We start from the raw sequence: 14030 nt of genomic DNA, 5'->3' as shown, positions 1-14030 counted from the left end.
CTGTTTCATAGTCTAACTCTCTGGTTGCTCTACTCCTTACTTTTTTCATTTATCAAATATTTATTGAGTCCCTCTTCCACACCAGTTATTTTACTAGGAGTTTAGGATGAATATAAAAATCATGATTCCCACCATCTAGGAGTTAAAGCCTTGTGTGTCCTTTGCAGATGCATATGCTTCCATTTAGCCACCAAATTCCTCTAACTTTGTTTTAGATTCTTTTCTCACTATATACTATCTCCTTAGAAAAGTTCATACTAAAAAAAGAAAAAGGTAACTATGTGAGGCAGCAGATGTGTTAACTTGATTGTGGTAATCATTTCACAATGTATGTGTATATGAAATCATCACACCGTACATTTTAATTCTATACAATTTTTAAAAATATAGAACACTTCATAAATTTATGTGACATCCTTGTGCAGGGGCCATGCTAATCTTCTCTGTATCATTCCAATTTTAGTATATGTGCTGCCAAAGTGAGCACTATATACAATTTTATTCACCAATTATACCTCAATAAAACTGGAAAAAATAAAAATAAAAACTCATCCTTGCCCACGGCTTCAATTATTATCTGTGTGCCATGATACAAAGTTCAGTGTCTTGCCAAGACCTCTACTGAGCTTCACACCTTTACCTATATGACATCTTCATTTAAATATTTTAAAGGTACCACTCAGTACAGTATTTCCAAAACAAAATTAATCTGATAATCCTAACTCTAGAGACCACCATCCAACCACTCATGCAATACAAAATCTATAGCTTTAGCTCTGTGTCATTCCATACAAGATCCACCACCAATTTTTGTCCCCTTTTCTAAATATTTCTCAACTTGTCTCTATCTCTATCACCACCTCCATTCACCTATGCTCTACAGTATCCTCCCTACTTGGTGACCTGTAACCATTTTCGCTTTTCCTCCAAATTCTTTTCCAAGCTGTAGTCTGCAGCCAGGGTTAGCTTTTCAAACCGTATATGTGATAATGCAATCACATATTTTTTATGTGATTTTTTTTAACCCAACAAAAACCTATTCTGTCCAGCCAGAGGACTAGGAAACAGACAGCCTAGCATGGCAGAAAACATTTAGACAATAATCCCTCTTCTACAATCAAACACCACAGAAAAAGCTATGGCCCCAAGTGGGGAGTCTAGACTTCCACACATGCCTGGCTGTAACAAGGTGCCCAAACCTGTGCCAGAGTAAAGTTAGAGAAGACCGAGGAGGAACTGGAACTTTCATCCCCACTTAGCAGTTTAAGACCCTCATTTTCCCCCCACCCCACAGAGTTAGTGGCAACCAGATGGGGAGCCTGGACGTCCTCCCTCATCCAACAGTAACAAAGCACTCCCTCCTTTCCATACAGGGGTAGTGTCAGTGGAGACTACACAGAAAGTAGTAACAAGACACCCCTACTCCTCTCAGACAGGGTGATATCAGTGGAGGCCTTGTGGGGAGCCAGAATTCCATCCTTCACCAGGCAATTATGGGGAACCCCTCCCCTGCTTGGGAGTCAACACAAGTTGAGGGGGAGATCTTTACTTCTGCCCCTACCTGCCAGTAATTCAGTACCTCCACCTTTTACCTGCTGGAGTAGTATCACAGAAATCCAGCTAAGACAGAAGATTTAAATAAGATCCAGAGCCTCTAATACCTAAAATGTCCTGTTTCAATTGAAAATCATTCATCATACTAAGAATCAGGAAAATCTCAACCCGAATAAAAAAGACAATCAGCAGATGCCAGATGAAAAGGCCAGAGATATTAGAATTATCTGACAAAGAGTTTCAAGCAGTTGTCATAAAAATGCTTCAATGAGCAATTATAGACATGCTTAAAACAACTGAAAAAACCTCAGCAAAGAAATAAAAAGTCTTAGCAAAGAATCAAAATGTATAGCAGAACCAAAAGGAAATTTCAGAACTGAAAATTATAATAACCAAAATTTTAAAACTTAATGGAAGGGCTCAACAGCAGAGGAAAACAATCTGTGAACTTGAAGACAGAACAATAGAAATGACTCAATCTGAACAACAGAGAGAAAAGAGACAACAACAAACAAACAAACAACACAAAATACCTATCAGATTCTCAGGGTCCTGCAGGAGTATAACAAAAGGCCTAATATTCATGTCATCTGAATCCTAAAAGAAATAATGGCTGAAAACTTCCCAAATTTGGCAGAAGACATAAGCCTAAAGATTCAAAAAGGCAAGCAAATTCCAACCAAGATAAACCCAAAGAAATCCACACCAAGACACATCATAGTCAAATATTTGAAAATAAAGACAAAGAAAAAAATCCTGAAAGCAGCAAGAGAAACAACTTATCTATAGGGGAAAAACAGTACAAATAGCAGAAAACATGAAAGCCAGAAAGAAGTGGCACAATACTCTTTAAGTACTGAAAGAAAAGAACTGTCAATACTGATTTTCATATAGTAATTTTATCTCTCAGGAATGAAAGGGAAATAAAGACATTGGATGAAGGAAAACAAGAGTTTGTCACCAGCAGATCTTCCTGAAAAGAATGGCTAAAGGAAGTTCTCTAAACAGAAAGAAAATGATGAAAGAAGGAACTTTGGAACAGCAAGAAGAAGAAAACAATGGAAAGGGGGAAATATGGGCTGATAAAATACATCTTCCTTTTTCTTTTGAACTTCCTAAGTGTGTTTGACAGTTAAAGCAAAAATTATCTAATACTCTCTGATATGGCTGTAAATGTGTGTAGAGAAGTATTTAAAACAATTATAAGCAGAGGAGGGTAAAGGAAGACATACAGGGAGGCAAGATTTCTACAGTTCACTCAAAGTGGTAAAATATTGACCCTCTTAGACAATGAAAATGTATGTGTATATAATGTAATACCTACAACAACCACTAAAAAAAAAAAGCTGTACAAAGAGATACACTCAAAATACTATAGATAAACCAAAATGGAATTTTAAAAAAATATTCAGGTAGCCCACAGGAAGGCAAAACATAGAAAATAGAGAAATAACAAGATAAACAGAAAACAAAAAGTAAAATGGTACACGTAAGCTCCAAACATATCAATAATTACATTAAATGTAAATGGGCTAAAGTAAACCAAAATGCTTGAAAATTGGGGAGGTTCTGGACTAAAGAAACAGAATAGCCTACACCAGTATAAAAATTTGCCCAAAATTTGTATTTATATATAAATTGCACACACTTTATGTAAACCCATCTAACATTGTTCAGAATAGGATAACGCCTGTCACGGGCCACCATCAAGTCTCTTTCAGACATCTAAGGACTAGAAAATTACTGAAAACAAAAGGTTACAGATTCTCAGAAAAACCACATCCTGTAGAAGCACAGCCAGCCCACATAAAACCGTGGACCAAAACAGATGTGAACCCCCTCCCTCTTTCCAGCACCTTGCCTTTTAAAGCACAATAAAAGACCCCCCCCACCCTTCAGGGCCAACACCACTCTAGGCGTTTGGCCCCTCTCCTCCCTTGGAAAGTGAATAAAAACTTTCTTTTCTGCCCTTGTTAATACTTCTGTGAATTCTTTCACAACCCATGTCAGCTCACCTAACATTTTATGTTAAATATTATTTAATATTTTGTATAATTAATTTTTGGTACAAATTAATTAATTTTGTACAATTAGTAATAGCATATAGAACTTGTACACAGTGTAAATAACTCATATAGAGCTCTCAGCTCAGGCCAGGCCTTCAGTGGTAGCTATTATTACGAGGACAGAAACTGGGTAGGGCTTCTCATCATTTGCAGCATGATACTCTCTCCAGCCCTGAGTCAGCCACATGATCATGAGGGTAAAAAACTGATAGACTTTACAACCATTCCGTATGCGTACAACCATTCTGTTTTTCACTTTTGGAACCGTATTCAGTAAATTACATGAGCTATTCAACATTTGATGATAAAACTTGGCTTTGCCCAATCAGATGATTTTGCCCAACAGTGGCTGACGTAAGTGTTCTGAGCACGTTTAAGTAGGCTAGGCTAAGCTATGACCTTCGGTAGGTTAGATGTATTAAATGTATTTTCGACTTAGGGTATTTTCAACTTACAGTGGGTACTGGGTGCATAACCCCATTGTAGGTTGAGGAAGATCTTTATATACTCTTCCTAAGTGACCTCTCTAAACCCATAACTTCAACTGCCACTTACACCAGGATCAGTAAATACTAAGCAGACATGCTACAAATTCCCCCTTCAACCAATCCCCCGGTTTGGCTGGACTCATCTCTGTTCTCGAGGTAACCACTTAAACTGTGCACCTGGAATTTGAAATGAAAACTTTTTTCCATTCTGGATAGATACTAATGAGTGCCTATTTTGAGTCCACTAACACTTTTTCTTGGCTAAATTTCACAAATCATTCCAATAGTCCATGATAAAATTCCATGCTGAAATCCACTTGAAATTAAAAAGAAAGTGGGAAGAGAAATTGGAAAAATAGTCACTGACAGAACAGAAATAGTTTTATATCCTTAAAAGAGATCAGTGGAGGCCTTGGAACTACTTTCCTATTTAGATGAAAACCCTGAGACAAGCGGCTTGATGGAGCCAGGCTAAGGAATCCTCAAATATGATGTGCTCTGGTACAAGCCTATGTGACAGATCACTGATGACATGGAATACTTCTCCCTGAGGCAAACTAATACATTAATAATTCTTTACATTAATGATCCCAAAAATCAGTGTATTATTTGTTGAAATATATTAAGGAGCAAAAAGGAAATTTCAATTGATTTGATATAACCGACTCATTTTATAAGAGGAAGCTGGGGTTCACAAGAGGCAGAGATACAACTGGTAGAATCTACATCTCTTCACTCCCAAGTCTGCCCATCACTCTAAACTTGTGCCATTTTAGTTTGTCATTTATACTGTGGCATATACATACTGTGAAGTATAAATACGTGAAACCAACTAATTTTACATAAACTCACCCACTCCCTTTTGCAAAAAATATAGTGTAAACATAAAGAAAAACATGGGTGATTGTTTCCATCCCCCACTGAACCAAACCAGTTCTAGAGTAAGATGTTCTCTGCTGTCTGTGTCATGGCTTCCCAAAGATGCTCACCTATTAATTCCCAGAACCACTGAATATGTTCAGTTACATGGTAGAGGGGGAATTAAGGTCATTAATCAATTGACCTTGAAATAGAGATTATCCTAGGTTATCCAGGTGGAGCTCAATGTGTCCTCAAATGTGGAAGAGGGAGGCAGTAGAGTCGGTGTTGGTGACTCTGTGATGTACTGTCAGAATCAACCAACCTTTGCTGGCTTCAAAGATGCAAGATGGCCAAGAAAAGTGGGCAAGAAAATGGATTTTTCCAGAAAGGCTTCAGAAAGGAACTCAGCCCTGCCAACACATTGTTTTCAATCCAGTGAGATGCCTTTCAGACTTCTGAGCTACAAAACTAAAATAATAGGTTTATGTTATTTTAATTTACTAAGTTTGTGGTAACTTGTTATAATAGGAATAGGAAAACCAATATACTTTCCATAGGCTCATTTCACGCTTTCCTGTGGTCATAAGGAGTTGGCGCCTGATTGTAAAGTATTTATCAGAGAGGAGTAAAATGGTTATTGGTTCTAAAACAAGGCAACTAAGCAATATGTTGCCTCATAGGGCTTCCCTAGTGGCGCAGTGGTTGAGAGTCCACCTGCCGATGCAGGGGACACGGGTTCGTGCCCCGGTCTGGGAAGATCCCACATGCTGCGGAGCAGCTGGGCCCGTGAGCCATGGCCGCTGAGCCTGCGTTTCCAGAGCCTGTGCTCCGCAACGGGGGAGGCCACAACAGTGAGAGGCCTGCGTACCGCAAAAAAAAAATATTGCCTCATAAAATAAAAACCCCCTCTCAAAATTTAGTACAAATGAACATTTATTGAGCCCATATTAAATGGGACATGGTTAAGAGATGCCCCTCTTCTGTCTGTGTATAATTCCTGCCACTCTGTTTATCCTCAAGTAGGTACCTCCGATGTCTCACTAGTCTAGTCTTTTACAATTATTCAAGCTCCTATAATGGAATGGAAGGCTTGTTCAGAGGCTCAGAATCTTCTTAGAATGTTGTGGTTAGTAGAGCGATGGTCACAGGTAATGAGAATCTGCTTCATTTTCTAAACTAAAAAGCAAAACAAAAACAAAAATGAAAACATGAGTTGCCAAGAGAAACAAGAAAACCTAGTGCTCAAAAGATCAGGCTCATCTTTCTCATTTCCCACTGGGCACATGATTTAATTTAAGGTGTAAATTCCTTATTCTCCTGCGCTCTCTTTGAGCCTTAAGCAAGATACCTGCACACTGTCCAGGTATCCATTTTAATGCCTGAAGAAGTTACTTCAGAAATTTCCAAAAAAGCCAGGAGTGAGGCAAAGTATTAAAACCAGGACTTCCTGATTCAGAGCTCCTAGGCTTTACAGCTTTTAATTGAATTATATATTTTATGAATCAGAAAATCTGATGCCTTTTCCTCAGGCTCTCCCTTAAAAAGATTCCATAGACTGGACTGGAATCCACATCCTAGTGAGACAGGAAATCTTGGAAAACTCAAGGGAGAAAACTTGTTTATCCTGTGCCTATTTGGTGACTGAAAATGCAAACAATTAGACTTGGACGGTAAACCTCAGAGAGGAAAGAGGCTGTCTTTTTCACCTCCATATTAGAATTATAGCTGATCTCAGCATCTGGAAAGTTTTAAATTGGAATCCTTTCCCAGCATTGAAAATGGTGTCAAATCCCTAATAAGATACCAGAGACAAGAGAGAAGAAACTTACCAAAAAACACTGTGTTGTACTCGTTGCTTCCCGTGGAGGTGCTGGGCTCCTCTATAATTAAGTAAAGAAATGGTTTTTATTCACTTCCAGTAAGGATCACAGTGTGTCTGTCATTCAGCTCACAGACTCAAGTAGCCCCCTAGTAAACGTAGGACTCCACTGAGTCTATGACACAAAAACCTCCCTTCTTCTAACTGCCAAGGCACTCTGCCATGCCTGAAATCCTACCAGTGGAAATGAAACACAAGTGCACTTCATGAGAAGGATTTAGTTAAAGGGCTGGTCTCCACTCACACTTAGAAGTCCCTGAGAGATCCAACCTTCTTTTTAACAGGCCCTTCAGCCTCCACTAAAATACAATTTCTAGATTTCTCCAACTACAATCTGCAATCCCCTATACGCTTTAAGCAGTGCTGGAATACAGTAGGTCTCAATCAATGTTAGCTATTATTTATAGACATAAGAATCAGAGTGTTTAGAAATTTGCTTTTGTAAGTAAGGCCCAAGGGTCTTTCTTAGCGAAAATCTCAGGCATTCCTGCAGACTACTGGGGTTTGTTTGCGGGGGTGGAAGGCATTGAAATCTTACGACTTCTTGGCTGAGTGGCAGACAGAAAATTGAAAAATGATGGTGGCTTGAGAGAGGGATGGGCAGAGATAGGGACACTGCTTAATTCATGAAGCTTTTAAATTGCTCTATCGTCTGTTCAGTCTATATTCAGATAAGATTTACACTTAGTGTAACCTTTACTCCAAAAGTTCTCTATTTGAAATGAATTGTAATCAACTGGAAAAGAAAAGGAAATTGTTAACCCCTTTTCTGACCCTACAGAGACATGAAGGAGCTTGTCCTCTTTAGGGAAGCCCAGAAAGCAGGTCCCAGAGATCAGATCAGGTCAGACCTTGGGGCTGGAGCTATGCTGGTGTTCAACCAGTTGCAGTTCCTGGCGTTCTGGGAAATGCTTTAACTTTCCTCAAGTTTCAATGAACTTTTGGCTAAGTTTACTCCACCTCAGAGAACAAAGCAGCAAAAGTATCCCCAAATGTGTAAATTACCATAGGACTTTCCTATGTAAAGAACTATAAATAAGGAAAGGGAGGCAGGGAGGAACTTCTGCATTTCTGAAGAGAGGAATCCTCACCTGTGACCTCAGTGGCTTCTTCCTTAGAGCTCAGGGTGTTTAATCCCACTTTAGTAGGCAATTCTAGGAAAACAAAATGGACGACGGGAATTGTCACAGACATATGCTGGGAATCAAGTGCACTGGACAAAAGCAGCCTTTCCCTCAGAAATGTAAAAGAGGGAGCCTACCAATTGCTGCCCAGGCCTCCTCTGAGGACAGAACCCTCACTTACCAAAAGTCTGTGTGTTCTCCAAATACACGTCAGTTGTTGTTTGTGCATCTTCAGTGAAGTCATGGTGCGTGGTCAAGTCTGACAGGTCAGTGGTCAACTCTAGGCCAGTGGTCGACTCTGGGTCAGCGGTCGACTCTGGGTCAGTGGTCGACTCTAGGCCAGTGGTCGACTCTGGGTCAGTGGTCAACTCTAGGCCAGTGGTCGACTCTGGGTCAGTGGTTGACTCTAAGCCAGTGGCCCACTGTAGGCCAGTGGTCGACTCTGGGTCAGCAGTCGACTCTAAGCCAGTGGTCAATTCTGGGTCAGTGGTCAACTGTAGGCCAGTGGTCGACTCTGGATCAGTGGTCGACTCTGAGCCAGTGGTCGACTCTGGGTCAGTGGTTGACTCTAGGCCAGTGGTCAACTCTAGGCCAGTGGTCAAATCTAGGCCAGTGGTCGACTCTGGGTCAGTGGTCAACTCTGGGCCAATGGTCGACTCTGGGTCAGTAGTCAACTCTAGGCCAGTGGTCAACTCTAGGCCAGTAGTCAACTCTAGGCCAGTGGTCAACTCTAGGCCAGTGGTCAACTCTAGGTCAGTGGTCCACTGTAGGCCAGTAGTCAAATCTAGGCCAGTGGTCGACTCTGGGTCAGTGGTTGACTCCAGGACAGTGGTTGACTCTAAGTCAGTGATGAATTCTAGAGGAACCAAAAAGAAAAAAAAAAAACAGTTCAAGTACTTTCTTGTGAGAATGTTTCCACCATCTCCACAGCCTTCCATTCCCAGCTAGATCTTTTTCCAGGGAAAACATGGAACAGAAAAGGGGATATTGAATCAAACTGGTCTCCCCACAAGTTTCTCTTCTGCCAAGTGCTAGAATGTCCAGAAGACTAACTGCCACCTAGGAATACGCTCGCTGCCCCTACTCCACCCTCCTTTGAGGGGTCGGGTTAGGAAGGAGCGTTTGATATTGTGCCTCTAAATGTGAATCAGTCAGACTGCAGTGGAATAAAATTTCAAAAACTCCCCTATATAATTCTTTCAGTTCCCTGAAAACTAAAAATATAAGTGGGGGAAAGGAGCAAGGAAAACAGCTATTTCCAAGGTGCATAAGCAAGAATGAAATGGACTCTAAAATGGGGACTCCTACCATTTTCATTTAATGGGCTACATCTAGCTCTTCAATTTCCAGTCTGTCCTAGAGAATGCACAATCCAGACATTTTGGGTCTTGTGAACCATAAAAGCATCATAACCATGAAGGCCTGATGAGCCTACCACCTGGGTCTGCTTGGGCTGCAGTGAAAGACCTACAGTCCTTGTGGCTGCCTAGTCCAGCAGGTTGTGGGCACCCTGCCAATGAGGTCAAAATCATTAGCTCTCTAATTTAGTCATTTGCTTTGTCATTCATTCATATGCAGTAAAGAACCCAAACCCAGCAGCGGATAAATTGAGAGCTACCAGAGGGAGAGCTGGGAGGAAGTGGAGGGTAAAGTCACCATTTTAGTGCAAGTGAATGAATACCCCTCCTCTTGAGAAACGGATCTGAGTTCAGGAAGGACTAGAAGAGAAAGAGGCTTGGGGGGAAAGCAGCCTTCTTCTGGTTCAGGAGACAGGGATTCCTTCTTCTCTCAATATGACTCACAAGTTTCTGCTCCAGACCCACTGATTCCCACTGCATGTAACCCAGCCAGCGGCTAAAGCACTTTGAATCTTACTCTCCAGTAAAGTTAGAGTACACCCAAGGACTTTTTAACCTGAATCAAATAGAGAAAGCCTCTTTAGCACCTGATAGTTAAGGGGACCACAGGGAAGCCTCAAGAGCCCTCATCACCAACCCTAATTCCATTTGACCCAGCCTGACTACCTGTATGAGGCGGATTCAAAACACAACCTTAATCTTAGTCAAGCCACTCAACTTGCCCAAGGCCTCATAGCTCGCTCACTCACACACACACACACACACGCACGCACGCACGCACACACGCACGCACACGCGGTGAATGGACTTTAGCCCTCTTCTCCAGAAGCCCTCCCAACGTGCACTCACCCTGAAGCAGTGCGGGGTAAGTCACCACCAGGGCAAAGCAGGCGGAGAGGAGCAGGGCCTTCCAGAGCATGACGCCGGTGCCAGGGCGGGGAGCGCGGCAGGCTAGCGGAGGTGGGGAGGACCCAGGGTGCCGGACCGCAGCTCTGCTGGGCATTTATTACAACCTCAGGCCCAGGTCCCAGAGGAGGCATTCCCAGGGGGTTGGGAAGAAAACAGCCTCGCCCACAAGTGATGAGACTGCCCTGAAGCAAAGGAGGGGAAAGGGGGGGTGGGGCGAGGGGGTGAGGGATGGGCGGCGGGAGGGAGAGGAAGTAAGGAAGAGTTCGGAGGAAACCATCAGTGAGGTCCTTGGCGACGTTAGGGTCCTTTGCCCCATTACCACTAGGGGCAGGGCTTCTAGTTCCACCAGATCACATCACTCCCCTCCTGACCCAAGGCTGTAAGTTTGTCCTCTAGGCTGGAGCCAAATAATGCTTTACTGAGCCCCCGAAATGCCTCTGTGTGTCAGGGTGCGGGACTAAGAATAGTAGTGGGGTCTGCTGGCGACGCTGACGCTGAGGGAGAGCCCTAGTGCGAACAATCTTCTAACTCTAGCGGGTCCCTGGAAGAGAGTCGTCGATCAGAATGATAATAACTAGTGCAACTATTATAATAACAGAAATATCTAAAATTGTAAGATTTCACATGTGCCGCTATCTCATTGGATTCTCACCACGGTCCCATGCGGGAGTCGTGATTGTCCTCATTTTTCTGGTGAGGAGCCTAGAGGCTGAGAGACTCAATGACTCCGATTCACCCGGAGATACGCACGCTCCGCCGCGATGCCGCGAACACGCAGGACCTCTTGGCTGTGAGGACCTGGCTCCTGCGAATGACCTTCCCAGTCCGCTAGGGGGCGGTATGAAGCTGCGATGCGTCCTCGGCTGAGCACTGACTTACCCTCCCTGTAGACGCAAAGCAGGCCGAGAAAACACAAGGTTGTGGGGCTGGCTCACCTAAGTAGGCCTCAGAGCGCAGTGAAGTCACCACCGTTACCTGGACAGGAGGCCTTTACACATACCCACAACTCCCATCGCAGGGTCAAACCCCATGGGGCCTTTTGGTTTCAGTTTTCTTTACGTAAAAGGTCACAGCTGATTCCTGCTCCTCAGAAACCACAGGGCTGACAGACAATACCACTGAGGGAAACCTCCCAGTAATAGTAATAATAACAGCTAATATTTATCGGGTGCTTAACTATTGCCATAGGCGTGTGTTACTTTAGCCTAACACCAAACCTCAGGCAATTTTATTCGCCTTTTCCAGATTAAGTAACCGTGCACAAAGAGGTTAAGGAACTTATGAAAGGTCACACAGTAAATGTTATAGAATCAGGAAGCAAACCTGTGGGCACTCTGATGCTGGGGCCTCTGCTCTCAACCAACTCTACCGTTTGTGCCCCCGGCCCTGTTATCTCCCTGAGCTCATAGTTTTGTCCCGGGAAGTGTGGCAACTTTACAGTCTTCTCCTTAAAGGCAGAGGGAACACATGCACACACACACACACACACACACACACACACACACACACACACACATATTTTGTTTTTCTGGAAACTAAATTTCCTTGGCAAGGCCTGTGCAATGAAGTGTAACCACATACAATAGGAGCTTGGGAAGCAAGAAGGTCACAAAAAACTTGCAGGCAAATAACACCAGCAAACAATGAAAGATCAGACAATAATGCGGCAGGTCGCCAGCCAATGGATGAAGGGGAGATTTAATCTGCGTCAGCCACAATATGAGAATATTTCCTACCCTAGAACACTGGAAGAATCGACTTCCCTATGTGCAAAGTAGAATCTTTGATCTCTTTGAGGAGAGCTGGACTTAGACCTTAGTACTGAGGGGACAGAAATGACCAACAACTCAACTACCTAAAAATATAGACACTGCTTTAGATGTTCTTCCAAAGATAATGGTACCATTTTTGTGTGCCTTAGTTTCCCCCAGAGTCAGTGGACGAACAGCTTCTTGGTGACTATTACATTGAAATATGGGAGCAATTTGGTCCCCCTTCATGAAGACATGTTATTATTTCTCATCACTTGAATATAGTTAGGTCATTACCACAGCGGGTCCCAGAGAGGTCTCTGCTAAGGTGAGATCCAATAAAATTGTCAAGTTATAATTATAAGGTCTTTTTTATTAATATGGGATTGTAGTTCTGTTTTACAGTATTAAAATATTTTGGCTTTCTTAACTTTTTCCATTGCTATCAAATTTTATAGAATTATATAATGTCAAGACTTGAAGGTATATTAAATTTTACTCAGCTCAATCAGATATCCAATATCTTTTTTTAAAACATAATTCTTCCTTAAATAACATCCCTGGTAATGGGGAACTCACTACATTGAGGAGAACAGTTCATCTTTGGACAATTTTTCCTTCCAGTAGAGAAAATATGTCTTCCTGTAATTTCAACCTATTTGCCCCAGTTTTGTTCTGGGGGACCGTATATATAAAATTAGGTCCTTTTTCCTCTCTTCAGATGTCAAAAGTGGCTATCATTTTACTTTCAAATTTCTTCACCATTCTAAAAAAAGTGTAAGTTTTTTCCTGTCTTATTCCCTCAAATTTCTCCAAAACCTAACAAAGTGTCTGGCACATCAGAGGTGATAAAAATATTTATTGATAAATTAATGATAGATGACTCCTGGTCCTTAGTCTCTGATCGCGTTAGTCGATGGTCTTTTGAAAAGGAAACACTGTAATTGAAACAGATTATCACAGATTTGATCTAATTAGAGAAGGGAAAAAAAACTATCACCATCCTTCCTTCTGGAAAATATGATTATATTGAATGGACTTGTGCATTAAATGCCAGATGAAGTGCTAAAAGGCAAGTCTGGCAGAAAGTGTGGAAAGTTTCCTGAAAGCACTAAAGAAATTAAAAAACCTTTGCATCTACTTTCTCTAGAGTGAGATCAGTTTCCGGCAAGTGGGTTGAGCTGGGAGTGAGTGACATCCTGCAGGTGTGTCTCTGTCCCTTCCTAATTCCCACCCTCAACAGACAGAAGCCCTGAAGCACCTGGGAGCATGGAGCCAGGAATTTGACCCAGGGCAAGTGCTTCTTCCATTCTCCATTGCAAACCCCAACAGTCATGCTTCCCTTAGGGGGAAATTTCCAGAGAGCAAGACAAGTTTCTCCCTTGAGGAACAGGGCGCCCAGAATGGTCACCTGGCCTTGCAGATTAGATACTGATAAGGGCTAGCCTAGTATTTTAGGGCCTAGTCAAGCATTTTTCCAGCATCTGGTCAGAGACCTAGCAATTACACTAAGTATCTTGAGCAATTCAAAAGAAATCTCAAAATTGATTCCTTCTTAAAAGTTATAACCGTGGATAAGTTTATTTTTATGTTTATATTACAAAGTCAGTTTATAACAGGGTACTAAGAACTCTAATCCAGTGCCAGAGATACAAAAAAGTTATTTACTTAACAAATGTTTATAGAGTGACTAAGAAATGCAATGACTAAAGCAGAAGAGGCACTAGACAAGAGGTCAAAATCGCAGACTCTGGGGTCCAGCATCCTGGACTATATCCTGTATATCCTGGCTCTGCCAGTAGTAATTAAGCAACCATGGGCAAGTTACTTAATTCATAGTACCTCAGTTTTTTCTTTACATAATGGACATAAAAATAGTTTTTACTTTGTTGGATTGCTATAAGGGTTAAATTAATGTATTCGTGTCAAATGCCTCGAATGAGGAAAACCATAATAAAAATTAGCTATTATTATTATTAGGTGCTGAAGATGAAAGAGGCCCAGGTCTCCAAAGAGTTGATAATATTATTTTAGGGTGGG

At 41.9% G+C, this 14030-nt stretch overlaps 1 non-coding gene across 1 annotated transcript; it reads right to left on the bottom strand.

The window, feature by feature from the left end:
- Nucleotides 1-380: 380 nt before the first annotated feature.
- On the bottom strand, nucleotides 381-487 carry LOC115844421 (U6 spliceosomal RNA). The gene has a single exon (XR_004036110.1). It is a non-coding gene; the product is annotated as a U6 spliceosomal RNA (small nuclear RNA).
- Nucleotides 488-14030: the final 13543 nt, after the last annotated feature.

This window comes from Globicephala melas, chromosome 10 (assembly GCF_963455315.2).
Source record: "Globicephala melas chromosome 10, mGloMel1.2, whole genome shotgun sequence".
NCBI lineage: Eukaryota > Metazoa > Chordata > Mammalia > Artiodactyla > Delphinidae > Globicephala > Globicephala melas.
The sequence above is the reverse complement of the archived record's forward strand: the minus strand, read 5'-3'. Positions and strand labels throughout refer to the sequence as shown.